Raw genomic sequence first — 21,914 nt, forward strand, 5'->3', positions numbered from 1 at the left:
CAATGAAAATAAATTAAATGCTATTAGAAGGTTGAAAAATTTAAGGTTGTAGGTATAGATGGTATAATAGGTGGAATATGGATATAGTTTGCTAATGGAAAAACTGTTTGATGACTTTAACTTGCTTCTGAAGACAGCTTTGTGCCTTAAAATTGAAAAAAAGATATCATTAGAGGAAGGGAAAGAAAGCAAGAATGAATACAAAATCTATTGAGGAATTAGTCTGCTATATATACCTGGAAATACACTTGGCAGATTTCTGATAAAAATGATAGAAGAAACGACAATGAACATTTGGGAAATACAACATGGATTCATTCTTGGCAGGGGAAGCACTGAACAGATTCTTCTTTCTCAGCAAACATGGAGAAATACAGGTAGTCCTCAACTTATGACCACAATGGAGGCTGAAATTCATGTTGCTAAGTGAAAAATTTGTTAAGCAAGTTTTACCCCATTGTACAACCTTTCTTGCCACATTTGTTAAGTGAATCACTGCAGTTGTTAAGTTAGTAACATGGTTCTTAAGTGAATCTTGTTTTTGACTTTGCTTGTTAGAAGGTTGCAAAAGTGTATCACTGACTCCAGGACACTGCATCCGTCATAAATATGGGTCGGTTGCCAAACATCTGAATTTTTTTCATGTGACCATTGTTAAGCCTGGATTCCCCAACGGGTGTTAAGGAAAACAAACTAAACAGAACGTGCAGCGAAGTCAGATAGGAAGACAGGTAAATGTGTGAAATAAGTTTTCTAGTTAACACGTAGTAAAAATACAGATACGCTTGTGCTATCAAAAATATAGTTTATTCCATTTAAGAATTATAGCATAGTCATATAAACGGTCCATTAGTCATATATCAATTTCAGTCAAGTCTTGTCGGGGATACTCTTATTTGCAAAGTCCGTGTTGAATAGCCAATGTCAGTTCACTTACAATAAATCTGTCCAATCTTTATTTTCTCTCCATTGAGAAATATCAACACTCCTTATTCTCTCCCCGTTTCAGCAAGAACGCAGTCATCAATCAACCACTAATTAGGGATCAGTAAGCCAGAGAGAGAGAGAGCTGCATTTTCCTCGCTTCATATATAGTGCTTTTACAACCATACCCTTAATTACATTCTTGCTGTTAAAGTTACACACACTTTAACTAACAAACCATGATACCATATTTATTATTTTTACCCAAACCAGTTAGGGTAAACAATGTTATCCCTAACAACCATGGGAATCACACAATGGTCATAAGTGTGAAAAAGGATCATATCACTTTTTTCAGTAGTGTTGTAATGTGGAACAGTCACTAAATGAACTGTTGTAAATTGACATCTACCTGAGAAAGTAGATGTACTGATATGGAATGCATTTACTAAAGAAAAATGACTAGGGTTATGGAATGTTTTATATAATTATGATGTTAATTTTGTTGCAAGTTGTTATAAAAGTGGTTTACAATGGAAGCAAAGTGTGTGGCAGAATACATGACACAATATTGCATAGGGATTAACGTAAAGATATGTAATACTTCTTTGTTTACTGTATTTATGGATAAATGTCTAAAATATGTTTGTGGAAATGTTAGAAGTGATGTGGGATATGTTGTACATGTAATATATGATTTGTTGTCAGAAATGAATTAAAGAAATGAAAGAAACCTGGATTGAGGGGAAGAGGAATACTAAGTATTATTGTGCAGAGCTGAGATTCTTTAAGACATACTGGTGAGAAATTGAAAGAAAAACAAATCTATGAATGATATGTGGATGTGATGAAAAGTACAAAAACACATAATGAATGGTGCTTCTTTAAGCCAATTCTAATTATGCTTTAACTCCTTAATTTATTTTGTTTACTATTTCTTACTCCTGCCCTGTGCTCTACTGAATGTTGATTATTTTCAAAGGAAACAGCATGATGAGTATGTATTTATGTGAAAATGTCCTTTAGAACTTGATGATAGCAAAAGAAACAATAAATATAGAGGCAAGGAACTTTGGGGAAAGAATTAAATATGTGATTAACTGATTATACTTTATATGAACTGCAGCTATAGGAACTATTTCCCAGTTCACATTATACACCCAAAAAGCAACCAGTGGGAGATAAAAGTGAAAATGCAGTTTGAAAATAGAATTTGATATTTAAAATTACAATTTTTAAAAATTTAAGTCAGTAAAACAAACTCAGTAAAATTCAATTCCAGGATCAAGAATTACTTCTGTGTTTTAAATTTTTACCAACTACTTTATTTACCAACACACTAATTTTGCAGTTTGACTTGCAAATTTAGTTAGATTACCATGGTGTTCTTTTTGTTATTCATGTGTAAGGAAACAATGATACAAGAAGTGAAAGAGTTGTGTTTATTAAGATCAGTTTGGACTCAGCTGCATGTAAAATAAACTTGGTAGATAGACTCCATATGACATGGGAAAGTTTAATTAAAAGAATTTCCAAATCAGGAAAAAGTCCAATAATAGCAGCAAAACCAGGAGATCCATTAAAGATGTCTCTAGATAATTCAGTGTATTTTTGCAATACACTCAACATGGGGCCAACTTTGAAGACCACTCACAAGCTGCATTTGATATAAGCTGTAGCAGTTGGTCTCTTAACATATAGGAACTGCTGTTCAAAAAGAACACCAGTGCTTCAGGCTCTCATTGGTTACCAGTAGGCAGTTCATTAAAAGAGTTTTAATGATTAAGGTTATTATTAGTCAGAGATACCTAGTAATAAATTTTTAGTGTATTGTTTTCATTATTGTTTTGTTTCTGTAGATTGTAACTCACCATAAATCTTTAGGGAATGTGTATATAAATGTAAAAAACAAATTCTCTCTCTCTCTCTCTCTCTCTCTCTCTCTCTCTCTCTCTCTCTCTCTCTCTCTCTCTCCTCTCTCTCCTCTCTCTCCCCCCCTCCTCCCCCTCTCCCCCTCTCCCCTCTCCCTCTCTCCCTCTCTCCCTCTCCCCCTCTCCCCTCTCCCCTCTCCCATCTGACTATAAATAACAACAGTAAAAAAATTTGTATTGGTGATGAACCCCCTTTAAACCCTTGCTGATATTCTAATATTTTTTTTACAAACTGTTCAGCTTCATGGTTCATTTTGTGTACTTAATCAGAAATAAATCTTAAAATGAAGGTATAAATGATAATATTCATATTTTATAGAAACAATATATTCTAAAGTATGATAATAAGCCTAACTGATTTCACAGCTGGACCTAAAAATGTTGTCATATTTGTCCTATAAAAATAGCAGTCTTTTCAACTTCAGTCTATAAATTCCTTTCACACATTTAGTTAAAAATTCTAACCAGCTCAGAAACACACTCCTCTCTTGGCATAACCTCTTCCTTTTTTCAAATTCCAATGGATCACACTCAACAAATGTTGCACACTCACAACAAATGCTCATAGAAGTATGCCATCTATATTTGTAAATCTATTAATTTTTAGACTTCAGTTACGTGGAGTAACTGAAATTTGTAAATCTGAAAATGCTTCATGTACAGTGGAACTTTTTCCAAATTAACTTAAAGAAAACATTGGAATTTGACCACCTCAAAAATGGTGATTGACAAGTCTTCTTGAATTCTTTTTGTTGTGTAAAATAGGTTACCCAAAGTGCATTCATTTACTCTATTTCTTGAACATTCTAGTTGTTCTGCCAATGCCATTTCATTGCAAGGACAAGTGAAGAACTAAATATCATAAATACATTGCAGTTGGTCAACATCTGAATCTATATTTTAAATTATTGATATCATTAGCAATGTCCTTGGTGTCCAGGATATAAATACAATAATGGCCATGCTTAGAGTAGCCTGTGACATTATTTATTTTAGGTTGATTTCAAATGAGAATATCAGCATGGATTGATTTGTCCTTAATGTTAGTGAACTAGCAAAACAAAACATATGCTTTTAAGATCATCCAAATTTGTGTCTGCATCCATAGGTACAGTATGTACATATATAACAAATTTGGAGCTATATGAAGTCAATTAAAATATCAATTTATCTTTTTATTGAGATGCACATGAAATAACATTATTTTTATTGTACCCTATGACTATTATTAAGTGTTATACCTTATGATTCTTGATGAATGTGTCTTTTCTTTTATGTACATTGAGAGTATATGCACCAAGACAAATTCCTTGTGTGTCCAATCACATGTGGCCAATAAAGAATTCTATTCTATTCTATTCTATTCTATTCTATTCTATTCTATTCTATTTTTTTAAAAAATGAAACTAGTATTGTTGAAATAATTCTTGGTGAAAAGCCCCAGTGTAAAAACTGGATGTCCTTCCTGATGTTAGGGAGATTTCACAGTAGATATTTTTCTTTGCAACCTCGGAGAGAAATATCTGACACTACCTAGGATTGAACCTTCTGAGGAGGAGGTGAATGTCTTCACCACTAGGCCACCATGCTTCTCACTTAATGTTTTCCTCTAAAATATATTCTATGAATTATTAGGGATGGGTTGCCTTCACCCTCTTTCTCTCACACATGATATTTGGGCTGATTTGCCTGTTATCCTCCAGAGAGCATCCCTTCTCTCCTGGAAATCCACCCCCTTACTATATTCCATCATACCAGTACCACAAAAATCCATATTGTTATAAAAATAGTTTTTTTATTTGTATCTAAAATATGATGACTCTTAACTTTGCTATGAATACATTAACAACTGAAGGTTGCACTGAAGAATCCTTGATAAGCTTTTTTTAATCTGAAATTAAAATGGATCCTGCAACCCAAAATAGTTCCTTCTGATGACAATAACCAACAAGTTTAACAAAAGAAAAAAATTGGTGGAGATTCCAAGTGTCTGTAAAATAAAAAATTAATTTATCCTTGTCATTAGAGAATAATGCATACACGGAATAAATGCTATAATAAATATATGCTATTTGAATATTTTCTGTGAACTCAATAAAATATTTTCTATTTTTATGTAAGTGGGAGCATCTCTCACTCTTGATTATAAACAATGATTCCAAAATGTGTCTAATAGCTCTAAAATGAATTGGTGTTAGAAACAATGCAGTGATCTTAAGGTGCTATATCTGGTTTAGGTACTTTTAAACAGAAATTAAAATAATGCAATGATTAGTGTTTTATTGATATGAAAAATAAACATGTTTTCTTTCCTTTATCCTAGCCTTTTGTACAAAAATGCCAGTGATGTCCACAGTATCTTTGTTCAAAAGTAGCTAAATAAAAAAGATTAATCCCCTAACTTATCTCTTCATTTGTATATTTAAATTGTGTGACATTCGCTCACACTTTAACCACAGATTTAAGGACAATATGTTACTTTTGGGTTCTTTTCCTAGAGCTGAATTGGCAGAAAGCTACACTGTTATAACATTTTTGGTCTCTACCGCCAATCCCTTTCCTGCCTCTGTCACATCTGTTCTGCATCACTGCCAAAGGCTGTGGTTCTGATTACATTTGTGCAGTGCATGATAAACAGAGCAGCTTGTTGAGGCCTCTTCCCCTCTTCAACATGACACCAGCTGGCAGAAAAATCCCGCACTGCAGCAGGAACAGGGTGAATTAGGTACCAGGACACTTCCAGGCATCTCTACACTACTGTACCCTTTCTTTTCCCTTCTATATATGACACAATTTTAACAGACCGTTTTCAAAAGCCAAATAGGATTTACAAAGGGAACAGTGTCCTCTACAGTGTGTCTTTAGATTGGTTCTTGATTTTATTTTTTCACAGTTCGATATTGCAGCAGAATTGGCAAAAAAAAAAACCAAACCCAAAATACTTACAATTCCATGGTCTAATGCTCTATTGCCAATCCACTCACCCACCATCGCTACAGTGTGATGCTTCTTTGTTCAAAAGTAATGTGAAATCTCCTTTAAGTTGAGATCAGGCAATTCAGGTAGTTTTCTTTGCAAAGCAAGGAAGTGAGGCAATGATTGAAAGAACAGCTTTTGGGGGAATGCATTTTATAATGGTGGCAGAAAAAGCGGAGCGAGGCCAGAGTGGTGCACTTGTGATTTCATCAGCCTAAAACATCCAGTTCTTACTTCTCTGATCATTTCAAATGCTGATCACCCACTTTTATCTTTCACATCTTTGGTCTGCTGTTCAATAGTATTGGAATAAAGGTAAGAACACCATTTTAACATTAGTACAGCTATGAATGATTACCTTGCTTCAGCTGCCTCTCATGCAGGCTAGGAACAAATTGATGGTCACATTGTGAAGATAAGAGGTTAAATTGCTGTTAACCAGGAATAACTGTGCCACATGGCTAGTTTTAAGTGAAGATTTAGTAAGACTTTATAAGACAGTTTTCTTGTGCTTTTTCATGTAATACCAATTTTGTAGATATTAATATTTATTTATTTTCAAATTTCTTATTCTGCCAACTCATTTAGACTCTGATCCAAACACTCCCAAAACATCATTCTCACTTCCCAATTAAATACTCACAAATAGTCGCCTAGCCGCTATTGAGTTACTGTTTGAATATTAAAAAGACATAGTTCCAATGCTTTAGGAATGAAAATCCAGGCATACTTATGGGACCAAGTGATTGACAGGACCATAGGGTTGTCTACCTGTCCTGATAGATTCATAGGAGAGTGACATTCCAGATCCTTTCTTAGGAGAGTGTCTTTGTTAGGTGATGACCCAGGGCAAAACATGGAGGCAACACAGTCAGATGATCGTTCAAAACTCCCCTTTATTGCTCCAACTTTCCTACAAACACTCCCACATTTATGGCAAGTCTGGGAGCAAAATGCTCACATACGCACACATCTCCGGCAGCCTCTGGCTGTGAATAGTCCAGCAAATGCTGTTAGCACAATGGCTTCCAGGCAAGAAATTCATTGAGGCAAGGGAACAAGGCAATGAATTCCACGAAGCAAAGGAATAAAGCGACGAGTCCCATGAAGCAAAAGAACAAAGCAATGTGTTCATGAAACAAAGGAAGTAAGCAAGAAGTCCAGTGAATTCCAGATATAGGTAATGGCACAGAAAACTCCACGAATTCAGCATTTGTTATGAGTTGACACCAGGGTCCAATGGAGCCATGACATTAGGACTCAGAAGGAGACCTTACTATTCCCTCAGAATTAGACTTCCTTGACTCTGCTGACCTTTTGCAAAACACTAAAATATTGGGTATGCTATTGAACCAGTGGGGTCTCTTTAGAGAATGGGTGAGCCCTTCTCATGGCTTGTTTGCATGTTTGTGAATCTCTTGACTGCTATTTTTTAAAAATTTTAATTGGTCTTTACTGTTTTTATTTTGTTTTGTGAGTTACCCAGAGTAATGTACAGTATATGAGTTGGGCAGCCTATAAATTTACTAAATAAATATAAATTTGGGGGGCAATCCACAATGTGGATGCAGTATTGAGAACACTCATTTTCTGGGTCACACTCCCATTTCACTTAAAACAGTGACTGATCTGTTCTGCATAACCTTAAGGAATAGTCAGAATCATTTTCTGTCAGGTTGTCCTTGGTATGGACTAGCATTCATGCATCAGATACCAGTGGTTTCTATGTTGTTAATATTTCTACACAAACTTATATGTTCTCATAATATAACATGACATGCAAGTCATGTTAAGACCACACTTGGAATACTGCATCTAGTTTTGGTCATCACAATGTAAAAATGATGTTGAAACTCTAGAAAGAGTACAGAGAAGAACAACAAAGATGATTAGGAGACTGGATGCTAGAACATGTAAAGAACAGTTGCTGGAATTGGGTATGCCTAGTTTAATGAAAAGAAGGACTAGGGGTGACATGGTAGCAGTGTTCCAATATTTCAGGGATTGCCACAAAGAAGAGGGAGTCAAGCCATTATCCAAAGCACTTGAAAGCAGAACAGGAAGCAATGGATAGAAACTAATCAAAGAGAGAAACAGCCTAGAACTAAGGAAAATTTTCTTGACAGAACAATTAATCAGTGGAACAACTTGCTTCCAGAAGTTGTGAATGCTCCAACACTGGAAGTTTTTAAGAAGAGACATTTGTCTGAAATGGTATAGGGTCTCCTGCCTGAGGGGGCGCTGGACTAGAGGATCTGCAAGGTCTCTTCCAATTCTGTTATTCTGTTGTTTTGACATAACATATCATAACATACTATGACATAACATATAGAACAGAACAAAACAATAGAACATGACATCATGTAACTTAACATCCTTACGTAATTTTTCAAGAACTTTAATCTAACAGTCAATATCCTATACTATAAATCTAGATTTAGTCCAAACAAAGACATAAGAAAAGTCACCACTATTGTTTTCTCATATCTAGGTTTGGGATGCTAAAATATTAAAAAGAGAAGAAAATCACAGAAGGCAGTGACTAATCACTCTTTCATCAAGAAAGTTGCAAAAATATATCCATAAAATCAAAAGGAGTTGAACTTGACTTGAAAAGATTTTAGTTATTCACCCTTATCTCAAAGTTATTATAAAGTATTGTGGGAATTGAAGAATCTCCCATGTTCAATATTTGACTTTAAAAAGGTATTTCTAGTGAGTCATATTTATCATTAGATTTCATTCCTTCTGCTCAGAATTTCTGCCTCATAATATATCATGAAAATGTGGTCCTCATGGCCTGGCCTTTAATAATGGTATCAGAGAGTTCATAAATCCATTCCCACACATGACATTGAGAAGATTACCAGTAACTAAATTGAATCAGTACTTTGTTCCTTTTATTCACTCAGGTATATAAATGATTATACAAATAAGCCACTTAGCTCCTTTGACATGTCCTGATTTTTCTGTCCCTAAATTGGTTTTTAGACGTATCTAGGAATTTTTAATAACATTGTATTTAATTATATTTCTACACCTTCTAGTGAAATTCTACTTTGAGCAAACCAAACTTGGAAATATCTATGTTGATTTTTAACTGTTCTTTTCTTTGTCTTTCTAATAGCATAATATCCAATGAACATTTATTAAATATGTAAAAAAACAAACCATTGTTTTCTTAAACTCTCCGTTCCCTACAGATATCAGGTTCAATTCCTAGAGGATACAATATTTTGTAAGGATAGAAAAGTACTGCTTGGGGTGAATATTTATCTTGAATAACAATTTAGGCTTCCACTTCATGACTATCAAGTCCCTCAAAGAAATCTGCATTAAATAATGACTTACCAGACAAAATATATATGAGTTCAGATTCATCATGTGAAATTATTGGTTTCCATTCTTCATACTGAAACTGTAAAACTACAGCAAAATGATTCACAACAAGAAACATTTCCCCATAGGGAATACTCTTAAATTCCTTATTACACAGTTATGTTGGTTTCAAATCCAGCAGTTTATAGGTATAATACAACCCTTCCAAGGTACTAAAAATGATTTGCTTGAATATATATGAGCAGGTATTAATTTGTCATATCCTTTATCAACATCAATGTTTCTCTGGATATTCAAGGCCACATAGTCTGTAAGGAAAATTAAAGTTCAGGGAAAGAAATATAAAATTCTTCCTGATTATGGAAACATAGCTTAGGCATCTGAGTAAGGAATACTAGAAAGGAATTCCTTTGATTGTAAGGAATAAATTTATAAACCTAGCAAACCACATTAATTTTAGATTTGAACTAAAAGGCGGAGGATATGGAGGATCTCTTGTCTAAAAGAAACAATCAAGGTTAGTTACAAGAAATAGTGCAAGGTACTAAGAGATTGTGTTCTGGATAAGCAGAGCAAACAATTTAGCAGTTTGATTGTAGAATGGAAAAAAATATTGTGCCAGTTTTGGCTATATGCCTGAATTAACATTAATTAAATGACTTACAGTATGCAAATGCCCTGCTGCCAGAGGTGATATTCAGCAGGTTCAGGCCAGTTCTGGAGAACTGGTAGCGGAAAGTTTGAGTAGTTTGGAGAACTGGCAAATATCACCTCTGACTGGCCCCGCCCCATCTATTCTCTATCTCCCAACTTCCAGCTAATCAGCTGGGTCTTCTGCACAGGAGAATGGATCTGGAAAGCAGGTTAGTGGGGTGGGGAGGGAATGGAGATTTTGCAGTAACCTTCCCCTGCCATGCCACCAAGCCATGCCCTCCAAGCCATGCCACATCCACCAAGCCATGCCCACAGACCAGGTAGTAAAATTTTTTGAATCCCACCACTGGACAAGATGCAATGGTTGAAAGCTCATCAGGGGGAAATCCATATTGGAAATAAGGAGCAATTTCCTGACAGTTGGAATTATTAAGCAATGGAACAGCTTTCCTCCCAAGTTCCATTGCTGGATGATTTCAAGAAAAAAATTAGACAATCACTTGTCTGATATGGTATGAGAATAAAATAGTGAGATGGTATGGGTGAACTAGAAGACCTTCGTTGTCTCTTTCAGACTTATGATTTCATGAAAGCAAACAGTATCAATAAAAAACCCCTGTACAGCAGTTTAAAAAACAAAATAATAACAACAGCACCAAAGTTTTAGAATAGCATAGTTGTGCACGTGGTAATTGTTTGCAATTCCTTAAACCAAGTGTATATCCTGAAGTATTTTGGACAACTCGTTGTGGCCATCACACCATTACATCTCACCACGGGACAACATACCACAGACAATTCCACATGGACTAACTCTGTGTGGTAAATATTATCTACTAAAATGGAAATAATGTTGAAAAAACAGTGGCAGATAACATTTATAATGTTGAGTTATCCTGTGGCAAATTGGTAAGTTGGCTGCAGCAAGATGGGGTTAGTCATGACAAGATGGCTATGGTGAGTTGGCCAGGGCAAGATGGCTGTGGTGAGTTAGCTACAGTGAATTGTCCCATTTTGTTTCCTGGGACTCTATCACTGAACATCTACACTGAACACCATGTGAAACTAATCTGCTTTTAAAAATCACAGATTGATACTGCATGAGATCTCTGCTTGCTCTAAAACACCTAAAGCTATTTGTTGACTTTTCTTATGGTATTATAGCAAGTTGGGGCTCATATGCATATTTTCCTAAGCCTAAATGAACAAAAAGATGTACAGATTCATAAAAGCAAATTGGAAAGTACACAAGATTGAAAAAAATGCTTTGGAATAATTTTGAACACATCATCCTTGATCTTTTTAGTTTAAAAGCCTCTTCTGATTGCTAGCATTTTACAAGAAATAGTTTTTACTTTGCTTCAATGCAGTATTTAGATGTGACCTTGTCTATTTTCTCTTCAGTTAATTTGAAAAAAAAAAAAAACAGAAGGGGGGAGAATCTTTATAGTCAGATATCAGAAATAGCATTTTTCCTTATGCACTTGCTTTGTTTTTTGTATCCTGATTTTCTCAGAATCATGAATACATATGCATGCAATCTATCATTTTGGGGGGAAAAACAGGTCCAGCATCACTTTAACCTCTTGAGTAATACATATCACACATTTTCAATATTGGGTTTTTTTTATGAAAAACTGTGTTGAATGAAAAAAATAATCAGTTTTGTGAATCAGCCAAGAAGAATATTTAAGCATGTGAACTGGGTGGATACACAATATTGTTTGACATCTGACCTCAGTATAGGAACACTAGTTTTTAAGAAGATAAAAGTTCATACAGGGTACAGGGTAATTATGATAAAAGTTCATACAAGCATGGCCCAATTTGACTTCTTCATCCAGCTGTAGTGCACACTCAGTGAAGAGTGCAATAGAGCAGGACAATGGTAATGTAAAGAAAGACAAACTAATAGACCCCCATGAGAATGGCTCGAAAGATAAAAACAGAGGCAACCTCCAAAGGCTAGCCCCAGAAAGAAGGGGATCTCTCTCTTTGTGACTCTTCTGATATTCCTTCCAGTTCCATGCAATCTTCTTGTGTGAAGAGTCTCCAGCTGAGCATCCTCACCTGGTGACAACTGGCATCTTGTCCTAGAGAAATACCTCAGGACTGGTATAAGCAGCTGCTATTCTTCTTTATACTTGTTACCCCAAGGGCTCCATCTGAGCAGAACAGCAGGACAGCAAGCAAGTCTAGAAAGCCTTGAGTGCAATAAAGCAAAGGTACCCAACCACTGGTCTGCGGCATGCCAGCAACCAGTCCATGCAAACAAGTGAAGCCCCATCCGTGGGATGCAGACAGCAGGTAAAACCATGCCCCCTCCGAAAAACTGTTTTCCACAGAACTGGTCCCTGGTGCCTAAAAGGTTGGGCTTTATAGAGAGGTAGTGGAGGTAATTATGAAATAATATTTATGTGAAGCCTGTTTTATTCATATATTTCAATGAAATAACCTATGGGTTTCTAACTTGTCTCATTAATGCTGCTAAGGAAGTTTACCAGTATGTTTAGAGATTTTGTTTTCTCTCTTTATATATATATATACCTTGTGTTTTTGTTATAAGGTTTGTATCCCCAGGCATAAAAATACAGAGCATTTCCATTAAAATGACCTTTCCTACAGAACCATTTTTCTTCCAATTTCTGTAGAATCATAAAATTGGAAGGTTCTTTGGAAGTCAATTATCAGTATAATCTAGCATTTTCAAAGCAGGATAAAATCACTCCTGACAAATGTGTCTTCAAATTCTATTTAATTATCTCACAGATATCTTTCTTTTTGAAAACATGCTCATTTTTAGCTAAAATGTGCTTCTCCGGGATTTTTAAAATCCATTAACTTTAAACCTATCTTCTGGAACAGCAGAGACTGTATCTCTTTTCTCTGCTATAATGTCCCCTGTACATCTGCTCTTCATTAAATGAAAATATCTGAGTTCTTGTAACGATTCCACCCATGTCTATAGGACTTCCTCAGATCCTATCTTGACCAGTTTTCCTCTAGATTCATCCAGTTTTACAATGTCTTAAAAATGTATAATCCCAAAACCACAAACCAGATGTGACTTGGAATTCTGTTTAGATATCATTCTTAGACATAAATTGTACACACGAGTAGAAGAAATGATGATGAATATTGGGTTCTTCTCCTTCAAACTATTCTGGTTGCCTTTATGTGAAATAGATTTGTAGATAATCTGCAGGGAGAATGCCTGAGTTGGCTTTCCTGTTTCCATGCTGAAGCACTATGCTTCTGTTACATCAGACAGGCTTTAAGACCCATCCTAGCATAACTGTGTCTACAACATTCATCTAATTCTGTCAAAAATTTAAACAGCAGTACATTGTTGCCAATATCATTGTTGTTTCTCTTTCTTTACATTGATCTTTTCATATCTAAAGGCATGCCATTCTAAAACTGATTGTTTTAGGTTTTTTTTTTTTAGTTTTAGTTTACTTTATTGTCATTGTATCTCATACAATGAAATTAAATGCCATCTTTATAGTATAACTATAAAAATAAAACACAAACACATATCCTTCACATTCTATACAATTGAATTGAAAACCCTTGATATTGCATTAATATTGTACTATACAATATTATATGAGAGCCGCGGTGGCACAACAGCTGCAGTGGCACAGTAGTTAGAATGCAGTACTGCAGGCTACTTCTGCTGATCACTTGGTCCCAGCAGTTTGGCAGTTCAGGTCTCACCAGGCTCAAGGTTGACTCAGCCTTCCATCCTTCCAAGCTCAGTAAAAGGAGAACCCAGATTGTTGGGGGTAATATGCTGACTCTGTAAACTGCTTAGAGAGGGCTGTGAAGCACTATGAAGCAGTATATAAGCCTAAGCACTATTGCTATTACTTTACAGTAGAATTCAATATAATTACTGCTCTGGAATAGGCTGTTTTTCAGCCTATGTCTTTGTTTTTATTATCCTGTACCATCTGGCAGGTGGTAATAGTTCCAAAAAAGTGTTCCCAGGATGAGATGGATCTTTTAGAATGTTTTGAACTGTCTTAAGGCAGCAGGAGCTATAAAGCTCTTCAAAAGAGGGGAGAGGTCAACCAATGATTCTCTGGGCAATTATGTTAATCCTCTGGAGCACTGTCCTATCTGCCACTGTGCAATTGGCAAACCATACACAGGTGCAATAAGATAAAATACTCTCTAAGGTGCATTGGTAGAAGGTTACCAGCAGCTTTTCATTCAGTTGTTGTTTCCTGACAAGTTTCAGGCAGTATAATCTCTGCTGGGCCCTTTTGACCAGTGCTGCAATGTAAACAATCAAATCCCGTAGATTTCAGTCATGAAGTTTATGTCCCTTATATTCTCTGACTCTCTTTATTATTTCTTTTAGTAAAAATTCTACCTTTCAATTGCTGTATTTCATGAGTTTCTTTTCAGAAAGTGGTACCTGTATAGTTTTATTTTAATGTGTTAATTAATCACAACATTCTGTTTGCTTTCCACATTCTGTACTAAGGGTAAAATCTCTACAACACTCCAGATTTTTTGCTTGTTTGTTTTTCTTTTTGGTAGTCTCTAGATGCCCAAAGTGGATTTTGATCCCACAGTTGCTGAAAAATGATAAATGTTTTCCTTACATTTTTTAGTGAAAAACACAAGTCCTGGAATGGACAACGCATTGAGAACTCAGAAATAGAAATGCTTGACATATAGTTTTGTTCCAGGAAGTGTTGCCAAATTTGAATTTGAAAATGACAAAAGAAGACTTTGACATTGTATCTGTATTTTAGATTTAAAGCAAGAGTTATCAATCATTTATATGCAACATTACTTAATAACAATTTTTTTTGCATGTAATCTTTAGTTTATATTATAGTTCTCAACCATTTTATGCTATTTTAGTTACTGCCTTCCCGTAGAGAAAATAATGGGTATTTACATATATTTCATTTATAATTTAGATTTAGAAAGGCTTGCTTGCTTTGTTATCAGAAGATATCTCTGCCCTTGTAAGACTGGTGTGAGGTAAAGCAATTATTATTATTATCCTCTTATTCTGCCTATTTAATAAAGCAGGTTTGGGGAAGTGATTACCATCCCATTTAAGGTATTCTTTAAGTATTTAAGATTCTCATTTTCTGTCAGACCAAAGGTTGAGCATCATCAGTTGTGTGGTAATTTTTTGTTTCTATTCCTGAAACTCACTGTACATGCGTCTGCTCCTGACATTAATTTAAAAGCTATATTTGGCCTAAAAACCAGCAGCTTGCAATGTAAAGTAACACCATTTTGAGGGGTGGGGAAGGGAGGATGGAAACTGCATTGGTTGCCATTAAGCTTCCATGCTCAATTCAGGGTGCAGATTATCATCTCCAAAGTCTTTTATGTTTCAGGTTCTCATTACTTTCAGAACACCTGGTTGAAGTAGTATGCATTTTTTAAATTTGGTATTATTATTCATGACTCTTGATTATTCATGACTCTTGATCCTTGGTCTGGCTGACTACCTGATTTGGAATCCTGTGACTTTTGGAACATATTTGGAATACGCTGCTCTTCTTCTTCTTCTTCTTCTTCTTCTTCTTCTTCTTCTTCTTCTTCTTCTTCTTCTTCTTCTTCTTCTTCTTCTTCTTCTTCTTCTTCTTCTTCTTCTTCTTCTTCTTCTTCTTCTTCTTCTTCTTCTTCTTCTTCTTCTTCTTCTTCTTCTTCTTCTTCTTCCTCCTCCTCCTCCTCCTCCTCCTCCTCCTCTTCCTCTTCCTCTTCCTCTTCTCTTCCTCTTCCTCTTTCCCCTTCCCTTCCCCTTCTTTTTGCTTTCTTCAGACATTTGAATCCCATTCCTGTCTGCTGCTATGTGACTAGATTGCGGTAAATAATTCTGCTTCTGAGTATTGAATTTGGGTATGCATGTCAACAACCTTGAACAGGATACTTTCTGAATCATAGATGCTTTGTATAATTTCCCATTCACACTTAGTCAAGCTTCATTCATTGTCCATCTCATTATTTGAATGATATAGCGATGTTATCCATGTCATGAAGCTTTATCCGATACCTAATATGAAAAATTCTACTTTAAATTGTTGACAGCTTTTTCAGCATCCATAAAGAACAAAGCTGCTTGTCATGTTTGAAGCTCCCAATAGTCCAAAACTTTCTTCATATTGTTGCTCAATTGTCTACTGTCAGACTAATCTTTATAGATTATTTGTGGTAGAAAAAATATTACCTTTTGCTGTTTTATTTATTAAATTTATATTTCCAATTTGTATTTATGTATGTTGTTGCCATGAGCTTGACAAACTTGCAGCCTTCAGAAACTTTTCTTATAACACTTTGGGATTGTTGGGATTGTGATAAGGAAACAGAAGAAAGAGAAAGTGAGATAAACGAAGACTTTTGACAAAGGCTATAATAGAAAAACTTGACTTTAAATAAAATAAAGAATAACTTAAAAGATCAAAGAAATGGAAGAAATAAGCAAAAAATTTAAATCGGAGATCCAAACTGTGAGAGATATGCTTAAGGAAAAAATGAGACTGGTCGAGATAATGCTGAATAAAGTAATGGTCACAGCTTGAAGAAGAACAAAGGAACCTCGGAGAGGATGAATTAAGAGAGGAAAATAACAGCCTTAACGAATATGGAGAACAAGGACCATTATTAAAAGACATAAAAAGATTTTAAAAAGAGTCATTGACAACAGAGACAGCAAATAAAAGAGACATAAGACACAGAAGGAGGAGGAGGAGGAGGAGGAGGAGGAGGAGGAGGAGGAGGAGGAGGAGGAGGAGGAGGAGGAGGAGGAGGAGGAGGAGGAGGAAATATACAAAAAGAAACTCCAAAAAAGAGAACTGAAAAGGGGGTGGAGAAACATGGCTGACAGGCAGAGGGAATTAAAAATAGAACCAGAAGGGAAAAAGAAGAAAGAGGGGAAATTTAGAAAAGGGAAACCTAGCCAAAATTAACAGGAATGTTAAAGTCACAAGATTTTGAAATAAGGGTTAGGGATTGTATAAGGGGGATACTACATGGGAATGTATATTAGCATTTAGTTTAAAACTTGCTGGAAATTACTTTAGGATTATATAACACTCTCTCTCTCTCTCTGTGTGTGTGTGTGTGTATATATATATAACTGTATATGAATTATGCTGTTAGGAACCCTTATATTGGAGGAATAAAATGGGAATGGAAATGTATTAAAATATATAGACTAACTTTGGATAAGTGGTAAGGAAGAAAAAATATAATTATTAATGATTATAAGAAAAGTGAAATGATTTAAATATATAAATTTTGGCTAAGTAGAAAAGGAAAAAATATGACTATTAAGGACTAAAAGAAAAGTTAAAGATAAGCGAAATGGATAATGATATGAGATGATATTATATAAGATTGGTGAAAATGAAAGTATGATTATGTAAAATTGTTATAATCTGAAATCACGTTGCTTACATAAAGAGATGTGTAAAAAATAAAAAATAAAAAACTTTTTGGAAAAAAAAAGAAACTTTTCTTATAACACAAAACACTAATGGTACAAAACATATAAGGCAAGTCCCTAAACTTTATGTCAAACATTTTAACACAGTGGTTCCCAAAGTGGGCAGTACCGCCCCCTGGGGGTGTGTGGGATGCCTTAGAGGGGCACTAAGAGGCAAGGGGGCTGGCAGGGAGTGCTAAGAAGTGGCAGGGGGTCATTTGAGGCCCTGCAGGGTCACCCAATTGACTGTTGCACCGCTCTGGAGCTGGCGCTTCGAATGCGGCAGCTCTGATACACCGCATTGTAATGGGCTCCAGGAGGAGGAGGAGTAAAGTGCACTAAATTTGAGTGTGCTGCACAGGTGCTGCAAGAGCAGCGAACAGCCATGGAGCCGGCTGTGGTGGGGCCTGGAGGGTGCACATGAGAGGAGAAGGAGGGGAGAGGGAGGAAGGAAGTCTCCGCCACGGCTTGCGCTCATTCCTCAGCCAACCTGGATTTCCAAAAACTCACCAAGAAGAAAGAAAAGAAGCTTCTCACACTCTCGGAAAGTTCTGCGTGCTCTACTTGGGGCTCTTCGCTATCCTTTTTTCTTCCTTCCTTTTGGAAATCTGGGCTAGCTGAGGAATAAGCTGAAGCCATGGTGGAGGCTTCCCTCTTCCCCATCTTCCTCCTCTTGTTCTTCAGCCAGCCCAGATTTCCAAAAGGAAGAAAGAAAAGGGGACAGCGAAGAACCCCAAGGAGAGCACACAGGGCTTTCTGAGAGAGTGAGAAGAGACACGGACAGGGAGTGAGAGAGAGCAAGATACAGAGAGAGAGAGAGAGATACAAAGGAAGGGAGAGAGATTCGGCTCAATTCAGCTCTGTCTGCTCCCCTCTCTTTGCCCAGTTTTGCAAGGATTCAACTGCAATCTAAGGCAGCAACCTCATAGCACTGTGAGATAACAGCCTGACTGTCACTCTTTTTGGAATGCAAGGTTTATTTTTGTATCTTTCCAGAGACAGAAAGAACATGGTCAAATTTCCTTACAATTATTCCCTGGGTGTGAGAGTTGGGAAGGGGGGGTAGAGAGTGGGGGAGTAGGAGGGAGGAAGAGGCATAGAGAGAGAGAAAGAGAGAGAGTTAGAGGAGAGAGAGAGAAGGAGAGGGAGAGAGAGAGAAAGAGAGATGAGAAGGAGGAAAGGATGGAGAGGGAGATAGAGGGAGATAGCGATGGGAGAGGGAGGGAGAAGAGACAGAGAGAGAGAGAGAGAGAGAGCAACTTGTTCCCCATAGAAAACACAGAAAACCACAAAACCTGGGGTGTCATGTGACTCAATGGGAGTGACATTGAGTTGCCACACCCACCCATGTCTTGGTGCTCCCGGTGTTTTGTTTTCTGTGGGAAACAGGTCCAAATGGCTCTTTGAGTGTTTAAGGTTGCAGACCCCTGACCTAGGGGGAGGCAGAGGAAGGGGGGCTTTGACCGCATGCCTAATATCCAGGATCCTGCTCAGCCAAACCTGTCCCTCTTTGTAGTTGCTGTGCCTGACAGCAAGTTCACAGGGTGCCCCTCCTGCCAGGGATCAGCCTCCCAAGCTGCCCCCCCCGGAGCATTCACGTCATAGAGGGCATTGCTGTTCCTTCCTTCCTGGAGCAGGGAAGAGTTGAGGAAGCCCAGGGCAGGCAGCTTTGCTCTACTTTTGCAATGTGCTGCCACTGCATTCGACGTGCCAGCTCCGCAGGCTCACCCCATTGAGCCCCTTGCACATCTCTGGAGCAACAGTCAATGCGGTGAGCCTGTGATGCCAGTGCCTCAAATGCCCCCCTGCCGCCTCTTAGCACCCCCAAGGGGGCTGGCAGAGGGGTGCTAAAAGGCGTCGGGGGGGGCATTCAAGGCACCGGCACTGCAGGCTCACCCCATTGACTGTTGCACCACTCTGGAGCCGGCGCCTCGAATGCAGTGACAGCAGCTTTGCTTTACTTTTCCAGAGTGCTGCTGCTGTCACGTTCTGTCTGTCTGTCTGTCTGTCTGTCTGTCTGTCTGTCTGTCTATCCATCCATACATCCATCTAAAAGGTCTGTCTACCTGCGTACCTGCCTGCCTGTCTTTCTGTCTACCTACTTACCTACCTACCTACCTACCTACCTACCTACCTACCTATCTATCTATCTATCTATCTATCTATCTATCTATCTATCTATCTATCTATCTATCTATCTACCTACCTATCTACCTATCTACCTACCTACCTATCTCTCTCTGTCTCTCTATCCATCCATCCATCCATGTTCAAAGCGCAAGCCCCACAGGCACATTGGGAAAGTAGAGCAAAACCAGTCTGGGAGGGAGGGAGGGAGGAAGGGAGGGAGGGAGGGAGGGAGGGAGAGAGAGGGGGAGGAGAGAGAGAGAGACCTGGTGCATCAGATTGAAATGAGGCCTAGTTTAGTCTGAGGCCCTTTTCCACATTGAAACATCTTTGTCGGCACATTGAAACATCTTTGGCTTCTATTAAAGGTTTTGTGGATAAAACATGGTCAAGAGTATCAGGAAGCTCTTACATTTTGTTGAGGCTTTAAACAGGATCCATTGGACCAGATTTCCACCCTAAAAATTACTTTCCCCCAATGTTTTAAAGTGCCAATTCTGAAGAAGGCAAAACCAAAGTGTACTGGTAAATTACAAGGGAAACACACACACACACACACACCTTTCTAATCCTGCTGGAGCAGGTAATTGGACTAGAATAGATATCCCATTATCTTTCTCCTCCCTCCCTCCCTCCTTCTTTATTTCTTTTTCTTTCTGTCCCTTCCTTCCATCCCCCCTCTTTCTTCATCTGTCTCTTTTTTTCTTTCCCTTTTCTCTTTCCTTTCTTCCTTCTCTCTTTCTCTGTCTCTTTCTTTTCTCTTTCTCTCTTTCCCTCTCTCAGGTTCACCCCATTGACTTGGTGCACTGCTTCGCTCGGACTTGCTTGGACAAGCCCCTCCGGTGCAGCGGGCTCAATGGGGTGGACCTGCAGGACTGGCACCTAAAATGTGGCGGTGGTGGCATGTTTGAAAAGTCGAGCAAAGCCAGAGGTCAGTAATTTTTGCTGCAAAGAATCACAAAAGATTCTGGGTTGTGCACAAGAAGGGACACACATGTCAATGCAATTCATCAACATAAAGTATAGAAATAAAAATAAAACAAATCAACAAGAATCAGCAAAGTATCTCTGATTAGATTTTATTCACTACTAGAATTTAATCAGAGATGCTTTGCTGATTCTAGTCCAATGACCTGCTCCAGCAGGGTTAGAAGGGAGTGTGTGTGTATGTATGTGCATAGCTGTCAAAACTCCAAAAACAGGTCAAGTAGCTGTGGGGAGGTCAGTCATAAATTAGAACACTTGCTAAACAACCAGCCATTAAGTGAAGACCACTTGTATTTGGTTTGCCAGTCACCTGGCCATGCCCACCCAATCACATGACTACCCAAACCTATCCGGTCATGTGACCAGCAAGCCATGCCCAGCCAGCAAGCCACGCCATCCAGTCACATGACCAGCAAGCCATGCCCTCAAATTAGGCCACACCCACAGAAATTTAAATCCCACCCCTGGGTGGGGGGCACTGAGGATGAGTTTGTAGGACTGAAAAAGTTTGGGAACCACTGCTTTAACAGATCAACATGGAAAAGAGAATTTTTTGTGTGTGCAAACTTCCTTCCAAACCTACTTTACAAATAATGAAGTATAATAAGCTATTAGATTAATTGTTTCTTACAAAATGGGCATTATATATTTAAGACATTTCTATAGTACTTCAATTTTACCCTCATAATGAATGTCAAGTTCTTCCAACATTTTTAAACTTCAGTTGTTCTATGACTCACAGGCAATCTAAAAAGTTTTCACTCATTGAGTAGATACAGAGTTGAACAATACCTCATACTGTAGTTCTCTTTTACAAAGAACTTCTAATTTCAAATGATCTGCTGAAGTTAGCAATTTGATGATCAGAGTAAAGTAAAGGCAATGTAACCTAATTTTTCCTATGACATGGATTTTTAATGCACTTTCTGACAACCCAAAAGAACAATAACAAGATAACAGCAAGATAACCCAGAAAAAGAAAAAGAAATATTCTTTACGACAAACTTAATGAATTTTTCCATCCAAATTTCTAATGGACTCTCCATCATTTTCACTATTATGTCAAAACTTTCTGTCTCTGTATATCTCTCAATATGTCTATGATATCCACATTGTCGACAGGGTCATTTTTTCATTGTATTATTTGAAAGATAGGCAGAAAGGGGCTTAATTCCAATTAATAGAAGCTTTTATGATTTTTCCTATTTCCTATTTTTCCTACTTTGCATTTTAGCATCCATTTTCCTAGATCTATCATCTATCATCTATCTATCTATCTCTATCTATCATCTATCTATCTATCTATCTATCTATCTATCTATCTATCTATCTATCTATCTATCTATCTATCTATCTATCTATCTAATTTCATCTATCTGTGCATACATGACACACACACACACACACACACACACACACACACACACACACATACATTTCTGTCTTTCCATTTGTGTGTATGTGCATACATGTTTGGAGAGAGAGAGGTAATATAAACATAACCATATACTCAT

Source organism: Notechis scutatus, chromosome 2, assembly GCF_049901735.1.
Source record: "Notechis scutatus isolate UNSWTSFEM ecotype Mainland chromosome 2, rNotScu1.2, whole genome shotgun sequence".
NCBI classification, from domain to species: domain Eukaryota; kingdom Metazoa; phylum Chordata; class Lepidosauria; order Squamata; family Elapidae; genus Notechis; species Notechis scutatus.